The sequence below is a fragment of the Melanerpes formicivorus genome, unplaced genomic scaffold (assembly GCF_026170545.1).
Source record: "Melanerpes formicivorus ecotype bairdi unplaced genomic scaffold, bMelFor1.0.p_v2 SCAF_65, whole genome shotgun sequence".
NCBI classification, from domain to species: Eukaryota; Metazoa; Chordata; class Aves; order Piciformes; family Picidae; genus Melanerpes; species Melanerpes formicivorus.
In genome coordinates this window covers 3691033-3712673 of record NW_027142417.1, presented here as the reverse complement: position 1 = coordinate 3712673, position 21641 = coordinate 3691033, and the positions used below count along the sequence as shown (strand labels likewise).

The window sequence follows — 21641 nt, the reverse complement described above, 5'->3', positions numbered from 1 at the left end:
GGCAGCAGCGCAACACCACCTCTTCAGGAGCCCAGGGACTGACCTCAGCCCCCTAAGGGCCAGGCAAGGTTGGTTCCTGTTAGCTGCCTAAAGCAGCCTCCCCAGCCCTGCTTACAGGGACCTTGGGCTGCTGCTGGGGACAGAAGGGGGAATGGAGGGCTCCACAACTCGTCACACAGACCCCAAGTACAGGGCTGTTAAGCTGACAGGGTGCCAAGGGAACAGGCTGCCATGAAGGCACAGACCCAGGCCCTGAACTACAGGGTGGGTCACCTTGCCGCAGCAACACGACCCAGCGGCTTCGCTGTGTCCGACGAATAAAAGGAGGAAGTTCCACAGGAACAGAAGGGAAAACCTTTTCACTGTGTGTGCCAGAGCCCTGGAGCAGGCTGCCCAGAGAGTTAGTGGAGTCTCTGGAGACATTCAAAACCTGCCCCAGGTGATCCTGCACTGGCACAGGGGTTGGACCGGATGCTATTTTGGGGTCCCTTCCAGCCCCTAACACTCAGTGATTCTGTGATTAGCTATGCTGGTGACAGAGTCTCACTGAGTGGTCTTTAAAATGTTTTTCTTTTCTTTCAGCCTAGGAGTTTCATATTTAAATATACCTTCTGCTCTGTCTTCCCCCTTCCTTCTTCCATCTTGCGTCTAAAAACTAGGAGAGCTTGATGAGGTGTATCCTGGGCGTCCCAATGTAACACATCTCAATTGCATACATGGATTTTGTAATCTTTTGCCCCATTGCTTGCACAGGGTGGATTAAGTTCATTACTTAGAGCTTGTCAGGACAGCTGTTGAAGTGTCCTGTGCAATGCAGGAGGAGTTGAATCCCATAGGAAACCACATTACTGTGCTTTGTCAGCCTGGTTATGGTCAGAAACCTCCTTCATTTTTTTTTCTCTTAAACAGACATATCACATGAGTCCCCAGAATTAATTTGCCTCTTCTCATAATTATTTCTTTAAAACTGTCTTAGAAGTGTCTCTGTCCTTCCCTCTCCCTCTCTCTAGATACTGGCCTCCTGAGCCCATGGCAGACTTGCACAGAGCTACTGCGAGCACCACTCTGCACGGCCTCTGGGGGGCTTTCAAGCACAGGCACCCCTGGAGAATCCAAACCTAACCTTGCAGCTGGCCTTAGAGCTCCTCTTTGGAAAACTGTCGCTGCCAGGGCCCACAAACCCAACATCCTCTGTCAGCAACCTGGATGTAAGAGCTGAAAAGTGTCAACAGAAATTGTACTTGGACACCTCAGGAAGATCCTTCAATGAAAGAGCTGGCTCCTCCTGAAGGGCAAGTATGAATGGAGCATTCAAAGTACCACACTTCAGAGCCTCCTACTTGCTAGCACTAAGACAATTGTTCATGTAGAACGACTGGCCACTCACTTCAACAAACCCCACAGAACTGGCTCCTATCAACTCTCCAGAAGACACTGCTGCACTAGCTTGGCTGCCTGACCGGCTCAGTTCAGGTGGCTTAGGATCTCACAGCGGGTACCACAAGAACTGAGGGGACTGCAATCTTTGCAGCTTCAACTTTCCTTCTCTGCTACTTCTTTTTTCAGATGGATTTTTTTTCAAAGGGACTGCTGGACAGCAGAACAGGATGGATGGCCGGGCCCCAAGAGCGGTGGGGAACAGAGTTAAACCCAGCCGGTGGCCGGCCGGGCACAAGTGGTGTTCCCCAGGACACCCCTTGTGAGAGAGTGAGTCCAGAGAAGGGCCACAAAGCTGGTGAGGGGTCTGGATAACAAGTCTTACGAGGAGTGGCTGAAGGAACTGGGACTGTTTAATGTGCAGAAGAGGAAGCTGAGGGAATTATGGTGTGGTCTGGCTTCAGCTCTCAACTACTTCCACGTTGAGCAAGGACAGCTTGTACTCACAGAAGGCACTGGCTGCTTGGGTTCAAGGTTCCTGCAGAGCTCAGGCTATCTCTCTTCATTAGTGAGGTCGTCCTGTCACCTAGGCAGAGAGAAGAAAATGCAGCTATGAAATTAGACCACTGGAATCGTGAGACTCGTTCTGTGTGCGACTCCAGGAGAATCCAAACCTAACCTTGGAGCTGCCCTGAAGAGCTCCTCTTTGGAAAGCTCTCGCTGCCGGGCCCCACAAACCCCACACCCTCTGTCAGCAAACCGGATGTACGAGCTGAAGAGTGTCGACAGAAACTGTACGTGGACAGCTCAGGAAGATCCTGCCAGTCCCAGCACACCAGACCTGGAATGATCAAAGAAAGTCCGTTAACATCTCTCTGTGTGTCGGCTCATAGCTTGAGGAGAACCCCCGAACTCCTTCAGGACTCCCCCAGATTCCCCAACTTAGATGCCCACAAAACCCCCTTGGAGGCACCCAAACCCCCCATCTGATATGCCCAGCTCCGTTTTAGGTACCCCCAGACGCTTCTAATGTCCCCAGACCCGCTGGTGGACCAGCCCAGAACCCCCTGACACTATCCCAGACCCTTTCAGGGGGCTCCACACCCCTTCTAGATGCCCACAAAACCCCTTCACACGCCAAAAGAAACCTTTATCTGCCTCCAAACCCCATTTGGGGGCCACTCAGACCCCTTAGCAGCGGGTGGCAGCAACCAAGTCTGTTGCTCTCACCAATGAAACCAGGATGTTAGGAAGAAGGTCTTCATAGAATAGAATAGAGCAGGTTGAAAGAGAGATTGGCCTTTGGAATGTGCTGCCCAGGGAGGTGGTGGAGTCACCATCACTGGAAGTGTTTAGAAAGAGACTGGATGAGGCACTCAGTGCCATGGTTTAGTTGATTGGAATGGGATGAAATGGAATGGACCGGACCAGGTTGGAAGAGACCTTCAAGATCATCGTGTCCAACCTATCATCCAACACCACCTAATCAACTAAACCATGCAACCAAGCACCCTATCCAGTCTCCTCCTGAACACCTCCAAAGATGGTGACTCCACCACCTCCCTGGGCAGCCCATTCCAATGGGCAATCACTCTCTCTGTGCAGAACCTCTTCCTAACCTCTAGCCTAAACCTCCCCTGGCACAGCTTGAGACTGTGTCCTCTTGTTCTGGTGCTGCTTGCCTGGAAGAAGAGACCAACCCCCACCTGGCTACAACCTCCCTTCAGGGAGTCGTAGAAAGCAAGAAGGTCTCGCCTGAGCCTCCTCTTCTCCAGGCTAAGCAACCCCAGCTCCCTCAGCCTCTCCTCACAGGCCTGTGCTCCAAACCCCTCCCCAGCTTTGTTGCCCTTCTCCGGACACCTTCCAGCAACTCAACGTCTTGCTTAAACGGAGGGGCCCAGAACTGGACACGGGACTCAAGGTGTGCCCTAACCAGTGCCAAGTGCAGGGGCAGAATGACCTCCCTGCTCCTGCTGGCCACACTGTTCCTGATACTGGCCAGGTTGCCAGTGGCCGTCTGGGCCACCCGTGCACGCTGCTGGTCACGACCAGAAGACAGGGATCAGAAGAGTCTTTGGCCAAGCTGTAAACCTCTTCCTAACATTCAGCCTAAACCTCCCCTGGCACAGCTTGAGACTGTGCCCTCTTGCTCTGGTGCTGCTTGCCTGGGAGAAGAGACCAACCCCCACCTGGCTACAACCAGAACTGAGGGGACTGCAATCTTTGCAGCTTCAACTTTCCTTCTCTGCTACTTCCTTTTTCAGATGGATTTTTTTTCAAAGGGACTGCTGGACAGCAGAACAGGATGGATGGCCGGGCCCCAAGAGCGGTGGGGAACAGAGTTAAACCCAGCCGGTGGCCGGCCGGGCACAAGTGGTGTTCCCCAGGACACCCCTTGTGAGAGAGTGAGTCCAGAGAAGGGCCACAAAGCTGGTGAGGGGTCTGGATAACAAGCCTTATGAGGAGTGGCTGAAGGAACTGGGACTGTTTAATCTGCAGAAGAGGAAGCTGAGGGAATTAAGGTGTGGTCTGGCTTCAGCTCTCAACTAGTTCCACGTTGAACAAGGACAGCTTGTGCTCACAGAAGGCACTGGCTGCTTGGGTTCAAGGTTCCTGCAGAGCTCAGGCTATCTCTCTTCATTAGTGAGGTCGTCCTGTCACCTAGGCAGAGAGAAGAAAATGCAGCTATGAAATTAGACCACTGGAATCGTGAGACTCGTTCTGTGTGTGACTCCAGGAGAATCCAAACCTAACCTTGGAGCTGCCCTGAAGAGCTCCTCATAGCTTGAGGAGTACCAGAGCAGGAACAATTCCCAAAAGGTTTTCACTGCATTCCTAGGGCACTTGAAGGATTGCCCTGGCTGTAGTTAATACCTAGAAATTCCTCTCAAAATCTTTGCAGCACAGCGAGGAAATTGAGGGATGGGAAGGCAATATGTACTTACACGTTAGGCAAGCATTGGCTTTGCAAACTAATCTCTCTAACTGTTGGATATGCACTGAACTTCCTCGAGGCCAAATGAGGACCCCTTTATTTGGGGAAGCCTCAATGAATTGGACTTGGGGGCCATCAGACTGGGTGACTACATCTGAGAGTAACTTCCACAATTGTCAGCATGGGATAGATAGCTCAGAAAGCCTGGGTCCAAAGTTTGCCTTAAGAAAATATAGTATAGGAATATACTGTTGGCTGTGAGAAAGGGGGGAACTGACGAACAGAAAAGTCTCATTAACAGAACCACAGAGTTGATAAGAATTTTCCGCTTGTTAGCTGAAATGCTGGAACCCAGGGAGGGGGAGAGGGGTTGGCAGACAGCCTTTGGATAGATAAGGAATAACAGGATTTGTCAGTGATTCACTTCTGTTAGTCTTGGACAAGATGCTCTTTTGTATAAGATAAAGGACACCTGCATGATATGTATACTTCTGCTCTTTTAGATAGATAAGCTTTGTATAGATAGGCAGCATCTGGACCTCTGTCATTATAGACAGATAACTTTCTGTATAAAAGTTTGCCCAAACCTCTCTGAAGACACACAGCTCTTTTGAAATGATCCTACCTGTGTCAGGCGCCAGAATAGAAGCACGATACAAGAGACTTACTGAGTCTCTTGTGTGTCTTTCTCTAAGTCATTATCAACGCTGTTTGCAGCACAAACCCAAACCCAAACCCACCCCGAGACACCCCCAGCTCCCACGGCAGCCTGCAGAGACCTCCCAAAGGGTCCGTCGGAGGTGCCCAGCTGCCTCTCCACGACCCTTGATCCTTTCAGATGGCCCCACGAGAACTTTACATATCCCCAGACCCTTTTAGGTGTCCCCAGACCTCCTCCGTCACCCCCAAAAGCCCTGCCGATGGCCCCAGACCACCTTCAGACGCCGGAAGGAACACACCTGGGAGTCCCGGGCCGGCAGCGACACCGGAAACCGCACTGCAAGCTCCCCGAATGCGCCAGGATCCCTTGCCCCGCCAAAGGACGGCGGTTCGCAGGCACCCTGGGGCACAGAACGGCGTCAGGCGGCGAATCAGGGCTCTCCGCCACCGCTCCGGCTCCAAAGCTGCTCAGCGCGGCGCCCGCCCCCCCGGCCAGAAAAGCGGGGGGCAGCCCGCGAGGAGGGCGCGTGCGCGGGACCGGACCCGCTGCGGCGCAGGCGCCGTATCCATAGCGACCACCGGGACGCTGCCCCCCCCCCCCTGGCGCGAGCAGAGCCGGGCTAGGGCGCAGGCGCCGGATCCATAGCGACCACCGGGACGCTGCCCCCCCTGGCGCGAGCAGAGTCGGGCTAGGGCGCAGGCGCCGTATCCATAGCGACCACCGGGACGCTGCCCCTCTGGCGCCAGCAGAGCCGGGCTAGGGCGCAGGCGCCGGATCCATAGCGACTACCGGGACGCTGCCCCTCTGGCGCGAGCAGAGCCGGGCTGGGGCGCAGGCGCTGGATCCATAGCGACGCTCGAGTCAAGCTCTCCGCCCTCCCCTCTTGCCCTAAGAACTTTCGAGCATTTCGAGCATTCAGCGCAGTTAGGCTGCAGAAATTAGCTCCCCCGGGCGGCACACGCCGCGGCACGGCTGCACTGCCGGCCATTACACACAGGGTGGCAGCATTAGGCTCCTACGGGGCGGCACACGCCGCGGCATGGCTGCACTGCCGGCCATTACACACAGGGTGGCAGCATTGAGCTCCCACGGGGCGGCACACGCCGCGGTACGGCTGCACTGCCGGCCGTTACACACAGGGTTGAGCACTGAGCTCCCACGGGCGGCACACGCCGCGGCACGGCTGCACTGCCGGCCATTACACACAGGGTGGCAGCATTGAGCTCCCACGGGGCGGCACACGCCGCGGCGCGGCTGCACTGCCGGCTATTACACACCGGGTGGCAGCATTGAGCTCCCACGGGGCGGCACACGCCGCGGCACGGCTGCACTGCCGGCCATTACACACCGGGTGGCAGCATTGAGCTCCCACGGGGCGGCACACGCCGCGGCACGGCTGCACTGCCGGCCGTTACACACCGGGTGGCAGCACTGAGCACCTCCCTGGGCGTGGGCAGCAGCCGGGCCCCCACGTGGGTTTTATTTTCCAATGCTAAAAGCCTTTTAGAAGCAGAGAGGGCAGACAGGGGTCGTTTCCAAAGCTTTCTTACGCACCAGTCACTCCAAGCCCTCCCTCTCCAGCTGCAAACCAGAGGTCTGCCTCCGCCTCGCCTCACCCCAGTACTTACAGTTTGAAAGATTTTGTGGTCCCCTCCGAGAGTTTTCAGCTCTTTCGGGGGGTGCCCCCAGCCCTCGCTCACCTGCTCCTCTGCTGCAGCAGCCCCCTGCCCCACGTGGTAGAACCAGCCCACCCACAATCCCCCCACTCCCTTTGATTCACCCCCAAAAAGGCACAAAATAAAGCAAACTGCCCAGCCAGCATCTTGGTGAGGTCAGAACTGCCTTGGAGCCCCCAGTCCTGTTTACGTGTCCCCGGACCCCCTTTGTCACCCTCTGAAGCCCTTGAGGTGCACCCAGCTCACTTTTGGATGCAGGGGGAGACGTAGCTGGGAGGTCCCCGGGGCTGCAGGGACACCGAAACCCAGGAGAGACTTCCTCAGATCCTGCAGGACCCCAAAACCTGGCACCCCAGAGAGACCCCTACCACTTACAGCTCCCCCACCCCCCCCCACTCCTTCGTGACCCCCCAGAGAGCTTCCTGGCGCTCCTCCAGAGACCCCCAGACACCTCTAGGCGTCCCAGAATATCTTTCCCTGCCTCCAATGCCCCTTCGGTGCTAATCACACTCTTAGCAGCAGGTGGCTGTAAGCAGTACCTGGCCGTGCCCACAAGGCGACAGCAGTGAGCTGCAGGGTCTGCGGCACGAAGGACGCCAAGACCCTAGCAACGCCACGCAGCAACCCAGACACTGGGGGGGTCCTGACACAGACCGCAAAGCCACACTTCGATACAGCAACCCCCCACCCCCGCCCCTCCCAACTCCTCTGGGACCCTCCAGAGACCACCCAGGAGCCCCTCCAGAGGCCCCCAGACACCTCTAGATGCCCCCATAGCCTTTCAGATGCCCCCAAATTCCCCTTTCATACCCCCCCAGGCCCTCTTTAGATGACAGCAGACCCCCAACACAGCAGGTCTGGGGCAGCTCCTGCCCTTGGGGAGCAGCTTAGCTGAGCTCCCTTCAGGGCTTCTTCCATTCAAAGAAAAAACAACACACCACAAGCACACACACAAGCCAACCCACTGTTCTAATTGAGAGACACAGTTGATATTTCTATTTCCAGTTCAAACCCTCTGTGGCCTGCTCAGGCTGTGCTTTTCTATTCTGGAAGCATTTCAAGATAACAGAGATCCAGGGGGAGTCAGGTCAAAGCCTTGCTGCATACAAATCACTGTCCTGCAATCTCCTGATAAACAGCACCGCTTTTCCTCTGCTGGAACACCTCACACTCACACTTTCCCAGGGCTTTCCCTCCCCTCCAAGAACGTTCTGGCATTTCAAACGTTCAGGTCTGCAAGCAGCCTTTGTGGGAGGCTGCCCCCACCCCTCCCTCACTGCTCCTCATCTGAGGGCCCTTACAGCATGATTGGAACTCTTTTATAAGTTCACATGGGTAGAACTGGCTGGAAAACAGATTATTTTTTTTTTTTATTAGAAAAATTTGCTTCTTTGAGAAGGAATTTAATTGTCCTGCCTCAAAAGCTGAAATTTTGTTAGAACTGAAAAAAAGCCCGAACTCTCAAAGTTTTAGTTTTCAGTCTCACTGTTGTATGGATTTATGAAGCACTTGATTCTTCAACCAATAGTTAATTTTGAAAATAAGCATTTATACAGACATGTAAAGGTAGCATTTAAGCTAATGGTTTTTCAAATTTGTTTTCTGCTAAACCTTTCTTTAAGATAAAACATTTGTTGAGTGCATGTCATATTATCACAATCAAAGATAGACTGAGAGGCCAGAGTAGCCTGAGAAAACCCCCCTGATACTATCATGGATATTCCTTTAAAAATTCTTTTTTCTTAAAATAATCTTAGGCCAGATTTTATCAGCTTTCAGCTTGTTAACTATTGTGAAACAGTAGAGCCTTGCCTAATAATGTCTACTATCCAATACCTACATTATGGCTTTAACAGGATTTATACATGGATCTGTCACATGACTCCGCACCTGTGACCCTAACCATAGCCGATACTTACAGTTGGTACTTTTGCCTATCTTCACAGGAATTTGGAGTATTGTAGGAATATTGCAGACAGGAAATTGGCATCCTATAATTTCTGCTAGAAGTAGTTTGGGAATCTGTTTTTAAGAGATGTGAAGAAGTGTATCTAAAAAGACATCTGTTACAGCATCCAACAAGGTCCATGAATCTGTACCACAGCACACCGTATCAAGTGATCTCCTTTCACGAGACAATCAGTACACCTGAGAGCCAGCCTCTGCTGACAGGGCCGTTTCATCTGATGAGAGTATCAAATGGCTTGTTGGTTATTCTGACTTCAAAGGCCAGCGGTGCTGGTATCTTCCAGGTGGTCTGTAATGCCTGAGTGATGAGGCCACCTGTCAATGTGACTGCAAAATTAAAGAGACTCTATTGGGAAATGGGAGGTAAACTTCCTTACCCTCAGATAAGCCTGATTAGCCTTCAACAATTTAAAATCTACAAATCAGTTTTGTAGATTTGTAGTCTCTTTTTCAGAAACTACATTTTTTTCTGGAAAGGGAGGAAGCTGTTTACGCTGAGTAGCTCTGTAAAATGTACTCATCTACTTCAGAACCAGTTTTCCATTCACTAAGTTACAACATAAAGAGAATTCCTCTTCAATCAATATTTAAAATTATACATTCACATGAAAATAATAAAAATAGCTATTTCTCTGCAGCCTTGGTGTCTGTACTTGTTTTGGTCACAATATTCTGTTGAAGATTGCACAGCATTAGGAACTGAGTAAAACAAAGAGGTTTTGTTTACTGAATAATAAGCTTGTGACCAGCAAGAATGTTTTATGCAACAGATACATTATTTTAAACTTTCTGATAGGAAGGGGAATGATATTTTTCATTGTAAAAGGGAGATAAAGAGGCAGAGATAGGCTGGGTTTCTCTCCTCATTCAAATGGGGAAGACCTGCACCACCTTTGAAATTTATTGTCAAAAGAACTGGCATTTTAACAGATACAACCTGGAATGCGTACGTATATTGCTCATCACTCATTAGCAGGGCTCTTCAGTTGAGCTGACAGCAAACTGTGTACTATCAATTTATGAACACAGTTTCTGAATACACAAAACAGTAGATATGAAGACCAGCAGGACAATATATACATGTGGCTTCAAGACAGATTTGTGCTTCTTCATTTAGCCCTAATAGTGAATTTGAGTCTAAACTGGGGCAGCCACAGCCTGCTGGTAGAATCATAGATCGTTACAGGTTGAAAGGGACCTCAAGAGATCACCAAGTCCAACTCTCCTGCCAGAGCAGGATCACCCACGGCAGGTCACACAGGAACACATCCAGGCGGGTCTTGGAAGTCTCCAGAGGACTCCACAACCTCCCTAGGCAGCCTGCTCCAGGCCTCCATCACCCTCACAGTACAATTTTTCCTCATGTTGAGGTGAAACCTCCTATGTTCAAGTTTGTATCTGGTGCTCTTTGTCTTATTACTGTGCACCACCCAAAAGAGCTTGGCCCCCTCCACTTGACAGACATTGATCAGATCCCCTCTCAGCCTTCTCCAGACCAAACAGCCCCAGGGCTCTCAGTTTCTCTCCATAGGGAAGATGCTCAAATCCCTTAATCATCCTTGTGACTCTCCCTTGGACTCTCTCCAGCAGGTCTGTGTCTCTCTTGAACTGGCGAGCCCAGAACTGGATACAGCACTGCAGGTGTGGTCTCAGCAAGGCAGAGCAGAGGGGCAGAACAACATCCCTAGCCTTGCTGGCCAAACTTTTCTTCATGCACCCATTGGCTCTCTTGGCCACAAGGGCACATTGCTGTCCCATCCAAAACTTGCTGTCCACCAGCACTCCAAGGTCTTTCTCCATGGAGCTGCTTTCCAGCAGGGCAGCCTCCAACCTGCCCTGGTACCTGGTATTTCTCCCCAGGTGCAGGACCCTGCAATTGTCCTTATTGAACTTCATGAAGTTTGCCTTCCCCCAGCTCTCAGCCTGTCCAGCTCTTTGGATGGCAGCACAGCCTGGCAGGTGTCATCCATCCCCCACCCAAGTTTTGTATCATCAGAGAACTTGCTGAGGGTGCACTCAATCTCCTCAGCCAGGTCGTTGATAAAGATACTGAACAAAACTGGACCCAGTACTGCCCCCTGGGGAACACCATTGGCCCCAGGCCTCCAAGCTGACTCTGTGCCACTAATGACAACCCTCTGAACTCTGTTGTGGAGCCAGTTTGCAATCCACCTCACAGACCAGTCATCTGTGCCACATTTTCTGAGCTTTTCTATAAGGATGTTCCGGGAGACAATATCAAAGTCCTGACCAAAGTCAAAGCAGATGACATCCACTGCTCTTCCTTTGTCTACCCATTTGGTCATGGTTTCATAGAAGCCTATCAGATTAGTCAGGCAGGATATCCCCTTGGTAAATCCATGCTGGCTACTGCTGATAACCTTCCATGTGATCAGAGATGACCTCCAGGATACGCTACTCCATCGTATTTCCAGGGATGGAGGTGAGGATGACTGGTCTATAGTTACCCGGGTCTTCCTTCTTGCGTTTTTTGAAGACTGAAGTGACATTTGCTTTCTTCCACTCGTCAGGCACCTCTCCTGTTGTCCATAACTCTTCAAAAATGATGGAGAGAGGCTCAGCAGCAGTTATCAGCAGCTCTCTCAGCACTCATGGATGCACCCCATCCAGGCCCGTGTGTTTGTGTGTCTTTAGTTGGTATAAGAGATCTCTAACCCAGTCCTGACTGACCAGTGGAGTGTCCTCCTCCGTCCAGTTCTATTCCCTTGTTTCCAGAGGCTGAAGTTTCTGAGGGCTGGTCTTAGGACTAAAGACTGAGACAAAGAAGGCGTTCAGCAACTCTGCCATCTCTGTATCCCCTGTTACCGTATCTCCCCAATGGATCTCTTAAACCAAAGCTAATGAGGCTTATTTTCCTTCTAGATTTTGATCGACTCAGTGTTGTTTATGAGGTCTCTGTTAAACATGTGTGTTCCTGTGACTGGTATACTATGCTGCACACTGTACCCCACTTGGGGCATTTACCAGGCCTTCCTCATCTATCTGCATATGACATTTGCAGGAACTTAATTACCCATAGATAACAGTTCATTTGCACGTCTTATCTGAAATCAGGCAGCAGGTGCTCTGCAAAGGAGACAGAAATACAGATCTAAACACACATTCACACAGGGACAAAATGATTGCATAAGATTACTAAGACTTTTCTTTTTCAGCAATAAAATCAAAACTGTAGAGGAAAAAATGAAATAAAAACACCAATTTGCCATAGCTACTGATACTGAAAGTCAGGAGCCAAAAGAAGAGACATACTCTTTTCTTTTGAATTTTCATATTCAGTTTCTTATGAGCAGGGCACCAATGCTCTTAACGATGGGCACATGCTAATAACTGACTTAGTATGGAACAGTGTGCCCTGCTCACCTTGAAAACTTAACTCCTCCTCCCAGCATTTCTGTGTCTCAGCCACAAACAAGCGAGAGAATTTCTGTATGATTTGGTCAAACGTGGTTAGTGTGTTGCTGTTTGTGGCTCTTCTGTGAAGTTCATAATTTAGTTCAATTAATTGTCTCTCTGGAAATGGAACAATAAACAAGACTTTTGCCTTGTGGCATCCTGCAGGAAAAACAGGAGTAAACTGTCCAGCTGTCACCTGTAATCAGGGGCTTCTGCTGCCTGGGCACACAAATAAGTACATGCAAGGCAACAAGTATGGATGTGTATGGACAATAAGGTATAGGATAATGATAATTCAGTAACAGTACAAGACAGATGGTTTTCTTCTTCTAGCAGTGGGCAGAAGCAGCCATAGGGTTTCTGATTAATGCTGCATAACAGAATTCCCAGAGGACGTGACATTCCCACATCAATTAAAGCTAATGGAAGTAACTCCCTACACCTCAAACTGTTCCTGTAGCACTTTGCATATGTGATATTGAACGTACTTGATATAATTTTAGGCTTTAGGTTTGCACTTCTAGCATGGGATATAAACTTTTGTATTTTTTTTTTTAGTCTTGGAATATTATTTTAAATTTTATTATTGAACTTTTTCCTTTCAGAAAGACTTCAGAAAAATGTGAAGGGCTTACAGATAGCATTTTGCTTCCTCCTGTCTACTATCACTCTCCTTCAGAAATTGCTGAAAATATTTGGTGTCTGAATAGCATCTGGATTAACTGAATAAAAGTACAAACCAGTTTTGATGTACGCTGAATGATCCACGGCATGAAAGGATGCATTTCCTAGGCCATGAGAAAGTTAATTGCTAGCATGTGAATGTTGGTCTTACCTCCTCAAGCTCTGTTGTCTTCAAAAATGACATCTCATGTTGAAAACTGCCTTTAAATGCCACTTTCCCTTCACGGAGAAGACTGACTTTTCTTGTCCTTTCTAGTTTTGCCCTTGTGGTTCTAGAGGCAGAAGATCTCTATGTTCTTCACGGATGTTTATTTTTTCTTTCTGATTTAAATATGCAACTTTTAAAGATAATGTTCTGAGTTGATTTTGTTATTTGCTTAACTTTCTACTCTTTATCTGCTGTCCTTTATTTTTCATTCTTCAAATTTTGGAAGAACTACATTGCTGTCTAGCTATTGTTATTTTTAATTCTGATGTCCTATTTCCTTTTACACTCCAAATAAAATAGTAGCAGTATATTTAATTTTTCCTCATACTAAGGTCTCTCCAGTTCCCATGACTTATATTGTTTTTATTACTTTTTACTTGGATATAATCTACATATTAGGCTTAAACTCTAAAAGATTAGTCATTGACTCATTAATCTCTGCTAAGTTTCAAGTCCTTTTTTTGACTCTTCAGTAGCCCAAATCTGGACTCAAATAAAAAAACCACTTCAGAAAAAGATTCTTCAAGCATAGCTTCTTTTTATCACATTAACCTTCTTTTACTGCAACTGAGCAACATACTCCACCCCACATCTCCTCTTCAAACCCACTCAGTTCTCACTTAATCTCTGCATTCCACTTTACTCAGCAATGCACAGGCAATGCTACTCTTTTTAGCTCCTGAATTTATCATTTAACATTTGCTCACATTGAAACTCATCAACTATATCTTCAGCCATTCCCTTAATGTGTTTAAATATCACAGAGAACAACCTATCCGCACTTAAAGTATTAACATTACTTAAGATTCTGCTTTCTTCAAGCAAAGTTAGTCAGCACATAGAAAGATCGCTAGGGTCAGCTGCTGATACCTGTTCCCTTACAACACAGAAATTACAGGCTCAGAAATGTATTGAGTAACAGTTAACAAGAGACATCTGATACAAATTAAAGTAAAACAATTATCTCTATGATGAAAAACAATACTTCTGAAATTTATTATAACCATAGAAGCATGCTGGAGGTACTTCCAGTTCTGTCTAGCTTTATAATTACATATAACAATGTTTCCTGGCACGTTATAGAGACATAAGCAGAAATAACTCTGATTTGTTGGTTGTTCAAGAGGATTAAAAATCTATCCAGCTGTACTTAAAGCAGATTTAGGAACTAAGTGTTCTGTAGGGGAAGTTTCAAGTAAAGGACGATGCATGTGTGTATGCAAGTATCTACTTGTACACAAAGTAATCTTTAATTTCTATGCTAGAACTCTATCTTTAAACATTTCTGACTGAGGAGACTTTATTTGATTTTTTTGGTACAAAGCAGTTTCTTGTGAGAGCACTTACAAACACATCTCTTTCATTACATCTATGCATCTTTGTTTTGGTACCTTAGGAGTAGATGCAGAATGTCACACAGGAGATGTATTTTGCTTACTCCTGGGCACTTCATCCCAAATGTGTCCCAGCTCACTGTGCTAGTTGTTTGATTTTCAGAGAAGGCACAGCTATCTGAGGTCAGGAATGAAGATTATCACCCTTCTGAGCAGACACTACATTAGGGAAAGCATTTGGAGCATTTTATATCTCACCTTCTTCCAGCGTAATTTGCCCTCTATTTGGGATCCTGGTGCAAAATCTTTTCCTGAAGGTGTCACTTCACTTACTTTTAAAGCCAAACAGAAGGATGTCGTAGTTATTTTGAAGAATGAGCAGATAGGATAAAAAAAGACAGACACATCTCTCAATTAATTGTCTAGTGACTGAAGCCATCATGCATGGTGCAAGTAGTCCAGATCACCCTCGTCAGCTGTCACACACTCTCTTACTTCCCTGAAGATTTTGCAGACCCAAAGGCTTTTCTGGAGTACATTTCTTCCATTTCTTCCATCAACTGCATTGGAAATACTTTTCTGATGGATCCAGAATGAACTTGCAAGAGAAAGAGCACATATTAACTTGAGAGGAGTGGAAACTGTCTGAATGACAGGTCCATTTTTTCCAGTGGAAATTTAACACAAAATACAGAAATAATCCCCAAATAATTCTAGAAGGTGGACCCAGAACAAGGGCTTGTCTATTATGCACATTCTCAATGACCTAATCATTAAGCTGTGAGGTCATAGAGATCACTTTGACTCTAGGAAGGCAGATCTCTTCATCTCCAGATAGTTTTAATAGAAGAGGAACAACATTTACTCCCAATTTCCTACAATACATGCAGTTACCTCACATCTAGTGTTTCTTCTCTGGAAGCTTGGATTCTTCCATCATGGAAGATAATAAAATTTGTGTGACTGCTATGGCCATTAAGTATTTAGGGGGGAAAAAAGAAAGAAAACAAAAAACAACCCACAAAAAAAAAAAAAAAAAAAAAAAAAAAAAAAAAAAAAAAAGGACAATTGCTTCATTTTCAGGTAGGCTCCTTTAAAGACCCCAAATAGCAATATTTCATGCAAATGCATGAATGCAAATGCAGCAATATTTCATGCAAAACTTCATTCAGTAATACACTCAGAAAACCTACTGATTGGACTTCTTAAAGGGAGTTAAGCAGATAAGCTATTTATAACTGTCTACTAAATAACTGGGTGGAGATAACCGAGAAGGTTTTGAGCATCAGAGTGAGAACATGGAGAACTTGTGGTGTCTGCAGAGCTGTAAAGTAATAGTGAGGGGTCTTTAAGAAACAGCCATTTTCCAGAGTTTTGATCTCATGTGACTACATGTTGCTCAAGTAATTTTTTAAGTACCTACATACATTTCTGAATCAGACTTTAGTAAAATCAAAAGTGGTTGTGACACACATATGTCTGGCTTTTGCATGTGAAATTTTTTTTTTCCTTTTACAAACACTAGTAAATTATCTCCCATAGAATCATTCACCTGTAGTTTGAGATAGGGTGAAGTGGCTTATTTCTTCACTCTCCCATCCTGATTTACCTTCACCACAATTTACAATATCACTCAATGTACTTCTGCATTAACAACTTTTCATTAATACATAGAATTTATTTTCAAAAAAAATTAGTAAAATTGCCAAACTTTCCCATGCAATCCACCCAGAGCTGGATTCAGTGCTGACTATTGCAAATTGATTAGCAGACTCTTAATGGCTATTTAGTCAAGAACAAAACACATGCTGATTTAAACGGCAGCTTGGATTTTCATGGCAGCGTGCATGGAAACAAATACAGCATGTCATGATGCAGAAAGGCAGGGCAGTTAATAATTGTCACCCAAGAGGGTAAAATCTACCTTGAAACAGCCAAACACAAAAGTGATACTAAATCAAGGCCTTTGTTTTCCTGCCTTTGTCTCTCAAATGTTTAGTTTCACAGTAAATGAAAAAAACTATTTGAAGTGAGGGATAGGAGAAGACAGGTCTGTGACCCCTAAATAGACCACGGAGATCAAAGGCAGTCTCCATATGTGTTAGAGATTATCTTTTTGAGGCAAGTGGGCATGATGTTTTGTGATGCAGCAGTCTGGAAACACACAAATAACCTGGCTAGTGACTGCTGAAAGAAGAATGATTGACATTATGCTTGGAAAATCAGTAGTAAAATGATGGAAAAGCATATAGTTTACCTAAGAGTCCTTCAAATCTCTGTAGTACTCAAAGTGGCTTAATAGACAATTTCTGACATAAATACTGTAACTTACATGTGAAAAAGAATGGATTGTTACAATTAGCATCATTTGAAAGTAAATATCCTCTGTAATATGTTAGTTCAAGCTATGTACGAAACTACTGTTCAGCACATACATACACCATTTATTTTTTCTCTTAAATGTATGCATGATTTCGACAGTCTTGATTCCTTGAGCGCAGTTTACTCATTGCATTACAAAAGGAACATTTTTAGAAGAAAGTTACAGAACTATTGGGGGGGGTCAAAAAAAGTGATCTTGTGTTCAGAAGAATGGATGAACACAGCAAAGTGTTTCAGTGGGAGCAACAAGTTAGGCACATGTCTACCACTGCGTAGAGAGGCGAGCATAAGGATTTGACCTAGATGAAGCTCTGGCTCTACCTCAAGCAATGACCAACGCATTTAACCTGTCTCTACTGAGTTTTCCACTCTATGCAGGAATACACAGCAGTATTATTCCCTTAAAAAGACCATGAAAATTCCTTTGTGTAAACTTCCAGGTCTAAATTGAAGGACTGGAGTAAAAGGCAAGAGGATTACTGCTCAGGATGTTCTATTAAACTAAAAACATCAACAGATGCTCAGGAAGACTGCTGAAAAAAAAAAACCAACAACTCTGTTTTTGTTCTGATTGCCAAGTATGTTGGTAGTAGAATGCTGTCGAATAGCTGAATATAATAAAAATTATCTTAATAATCCTAATGCCTCTCTGTCTGCACAGTGCTCATCACCAGCCTGCTCTTCTGAAGTTCCCCAGTTTGAGAGCAAACATAACCAAAGGTGAATATAGTTCCAACCCTTTTAATTGACTCTTTCACTTTTCCCCACTTTCCTTTTCAATTTATCATTCCCTTGGCAAAGCTGAAAAATTAATTTATTTCTTTGGTTTTTTTTTTCTTTTAATGTGTTTTTTGTTGTTGCTATTTTTAACTTGCCCTTTTTTTTGTCTCAACCAAGAACATCAAACACATTAACCAGTTTACTGTATCCCTGTATTCAGGATGCCTAAGCATCTGAAAATTCTTTTGTTGTAATCAGAGAGAATTCTGAAGTCTTTTTAACAATTTATTGCAATAGTTGAAAAGTATCTTTTGAGCTTTTCTGAAAGCAAACATTGGAGTCTTCTTAATAATTTACAGTAAGATGAAAAACACAAACACTGGAACTATGATGATGTGGAATGCATTACACACTCTTTAGTCAACCCAAATGTAAGTGAGAACAGTTCATAATCTTTTTACACGGAGGTGCTTTGTTGTTTTTGTTGAGCAAAGCTTTAAGAGCCTGCTGTCTCCTTATTTCGTGGTGTTCAGACAAAATTAATGTGTAGGACATGCCTACAGAATAAGCTTGGCTTTCTGTCCTTGTTACACACTTTGGCCAAGGTCATGACCACCTGCAAGCAAAAATGATATACCTAACACCCAGAGAGAATATGCCTTCCCTCCTTAAAGGCTTGTGGATGGAAAATAATGGAGTGAGCCACACAGAAACTCAGCCTGCAGTATCACTTGTGAAAGAGCAGTAGCATTTTAAGAGGTAACCACCTCCCACCAGTTCATTCTAATCTTTTGCCTGAGATGAATTGCTTGTCCTTACAGTTCTTCATCTATGCCAGCACAGAATAGAAAATATTAGATTCATTCATTGCTGAAAGAGATTTAAGCTGACTGATGCCATGTGCACTGAAAGGGAGCAGGGCTGTACTTTCTGTGTCACTTTCTGTGACAATATTTACGGTATATGCATCCAAATACTTCACAAGCAGCTATAAATAGTTCACAGGACAGCAACATGCACTAGTCAGAGTTAGCTATACAAAAAGGCTACAGTAAATTAAAAACAGTTCCTACAAAGTTTCTTTTTATGTCAGAAGCAGCTGCTGCTTTTCTAACTTTTATTGCATGGCAATAAAAAGCAGAGTACAGAGAACTGAATTTACCTGAAGATCTGCAGGGCGAAATGAGACTTCTCACCTGCATGTCTCTGCCATCTGTCAGTAACTCAGTTGCCACCATGGGTGGATGGTCTTGTGTCAGTTACTAGCTAACCATATTTACCACTGCCAAACTACAGAGAACTCTCATAAATTAAAGGTTTTATTCCAACTCATTTACAATGAAAGAATTTCTGAAACAGTAACTGAAAAAAAGAGATTACTTCTACACTTACATACCTTATTGCAAGGGACACAAAGAACAAATCAGTCTTTAAAATACAGGACAAGAAGCAGTGAGCACCATTATGCCTTTCTGAAACAAGGACAGAAAGAGGCAACAGAGGACATTACTTTCTGCACATCCCTCTGGAAATTAATTTTGTACCTGTATCCAGATCTCCTGGGCCAGAGCCCCAACCCTTGCACCATGCCACCTCTGTGGCCTCTCTTTCATATAAGAACTGCATCCTTCCCAGCCCCAAGAGCAAGCCAAGCCTCATGGCAAGCCACAGGGCTATGGCAGGACTGACCCACTTCCAGGGCTGCTGGACACCTACTGTCAGCCTGATGCTTCAGTGCAGTGTTGCCCAGCTTCAATGCACCATTTCACACTGCCTGCAAACTATTTCAGGCCTGTGGGTTATAAAACCTTAAATAAATGGGTAATTTAATGAGTTACTTTTGTATGCTTATTTTGCAAATACAATAATGTGTTTTAATCATGGTATTGTAGTCGTTTGCACACTTGTAAGGATGGATAGGGATGCCTCAGTAGTCAGTCCCTGCTAGGTAGTGTTGTGTTCACCTAAATTACAAATTCATTAGTTAGCACTTCTATACCTGAATCCAGACTTGAAATAATTAATATTCAATTATGCTTGATCAAATCAGATCTCTTAAGTACGTGAGATATTGCAACATGTGGGACTCACCAATTTTTGATTTGCAGAGTGGTGTTTAAAGCATGTAAGCAGCTTCCTGAGAGTACAACAGGGCTGTGTTCTTCTGAGTAAATGCCACTTGAGTAACATTTCTGGTATTTCAGCTTTTCCTTGCAGATTTTGGCTTTCTGTGAAAATCCATAAGCTTAAATTCCAATAGCACAAACAGCTGCACACATGAATTAATACTGCACATATTAATAATCTAATCAAACTCACATGCACAAAATCATTCACATATGTTAGCAGGATCACGGCCAGTAGAGTAGTGATTGCTGTGGGTATTGATTACTATTATAATCTTTATTCATTTCACTTGATGTAAGAGGATCCTGAGCCATGAAGTGCTGGCCTAATGTTGCCTCTTCTTAAAGTGTGGAGGTGTCTTGAAAAAAGATCTTGTCCCAGTCCATTTTTTGGTTTTAAGCTTCTGAAAACTATTTGCAGAGACGTAGTACAGCAGCCAGGAGTTGTGCTGACACACAGGATAAAACTCTTGGGCACATATTGGTAACTCAGCTCTGCTCCTTTCACCTAACTATTTTATATCAAAAGAACCCTTCCAGTTTCAGCTGCAGTCTCACTTTGTCAAAGGCTTTGTGAGAGGTTTTTTCATCTCCTCCACTTTTAAAATCATTGTCGGACGTTCTGACTCAACTCTTAGAGATCACTGTGCCTGTTCCGTTAAACAGCTATCTGTAGGAAAAATCTTTTTCACACCAATATTTGTACATTGCCATCAAGTACTGTCTGTGAACCATGGTCAGAGCACCATCACTTTTTCTTGGGACAAGCACAGACTTCCATGCAGAATCATCAGAAAGGACTTTTAAACTTCAGGAACAGCAGCTTTACCAGATCACCATCACACACCTTTTAGGTTTTAGCTAGCACTTTTTTTTTCCAGTGGTTGCACATTATTTAAAGAACGATCATCAGAAAAGCATGCAATCCTCCTGCATGAAAGCAGCCTTGTTATTTTGGTGGAAAGCAGAGTACCACTATGATCTTAAGAGATTATATATTTTCATAAGGAAAAGAATACCAAAAAAATCCAAGGACTACAAGCTTCTGTAATTTCTTTCAGAAAACAAATAAAAATCATGCACAAGCTTTGCCCATGTCAGTCTCTGCATGAAAAAAGAAACACAATAGGAGCATTGTTCCACATAGAAATTCTTCAAGCACTAAATCCATCAGTCTTAAAGCTTATTTATTTACAGGTTTAGCGCTAACGTCTCACAAATCTCCTTATACTTCCTAACAGTCTTGCTTCTGACCTTCTGTCATCAGTGCTGCTTATTAACACGGCCTGTGCTGCACCGCAGACACCATCCGAGACCTGCTGTTAAATCGATCACTGGGTGGCACCAAAGAGCCACCTAAGAGATGTATTAAATTGCAGACATATTTTAACGATTTCCTCAGTCTTCGATGAAATTATGCTAATATTTGAGTTGAGTTTTCTTAAGTCTGGAACTCAAATTAAGTCTGTCTGTTTCGTTTTTATGACAGTGCTTGAAATCACTTGCAGACAAGAGATTGTTGGACCATAAGATTTATAGTGGCAATGACACAAAGGTGAAGAAGCACATCCTGAGGAAGGGGAAAGCAATCTGCATAGCCAGTATTTTCACTACAGTAAAGTTTATAGCAGTATTGAGGGAATTGTTTCAAATCAGGTCGATGGTGTTGATTTCATTGAGAATAATTACATTTACACTTGCAAGCTTTCTCTTTAATAGCGTTCAGTATGTTTCACACAATGGGGTTAGTAAAGGCTGAATTGGAGAGTACTTCAGGAGTGACAAAATTTGTTTTTCTTTTTCCCACCCATCCCTCTACTTTACTTCATGAAAATTGTTTTATAACAGTTCCTAAAGGGCTGAGTCAAGGTTCAGCTATTTTACTGAGGCTTGCTGATGTTACTGAAAAGATGCTACAGAATCTTTTATGTTCAGATGCTTTTGGTTATGATGCAGGTGTGTGGGAAGTAAAATATTCACAGTGTATGAGTACCAAAAGTCATCCACTTCCTCCACTGGGTCCATATCACTAATTAACTACCTGGAAGTTCGGAATTAGAGTACATGATCTCCAAGTAGAAAGCTTTATAAACAACACAGGTTGTAATAATTTTTGTTCCCTGCTGGCAACCAAACTGTTCACACCTCATGGT

General features: G+C 45.1%; 2 long non-coding RNA genes across 5 annotated transcripts in view; both read right to left on the bottom strand.

Annotated features, from left to right (window-relative positions):
• The window catches only part of LOC137453359 (uncharacterized), a 49374-nt gene extending 43917 nt beyond the window's left edge, over window positions 1-5457 (bottom strand). The window contains exons 1-4 of one of the 3 annotated variants that reach the window (XR_010990336.1): window positions 5272-5457; window positions 3960-4038; window positions 2057-2218; window positions 1885-1963 (exon numbers count right to left, since the gene is read on the bottom strand). This is a non-coding gene — a long non-coding RNA (uncharacterized lncRNA). The remainder of the gene's footprint in view (window positions 1-1884; window positions 1964-2056; window positions 2219-3959; window positions 4039-5271) is intronic. The other 2 variants (XR_010990337.1, XR_010990339.1) reach the window with 2 other exon arrangements.
• Window positions 5458-12484: 7027 nt separating this feature from the next.
• Window positions 12485-21366, bottom strand: LOC137453357 (uncharacterized). Of its 2 annotated transcripts, XR_010990333.1 has the most exons (4): window positions 19682-21366; window positions 19454-19590; window positions 18759-18834; window positions 12485-14858 (listed from the first exon to the last, which is right to left on the bottom strand). It is a non-coding gene; the product is annotated as an uncharacterized lncRNA (long non-coding RNA). The 2 variants fall into 2 exon arrangements; XR_010990332.1 differs by having other exon boundaries at window positions 19454-21366.
• Window positions 21367-21641: the final 275 nt, after the last annotated feature.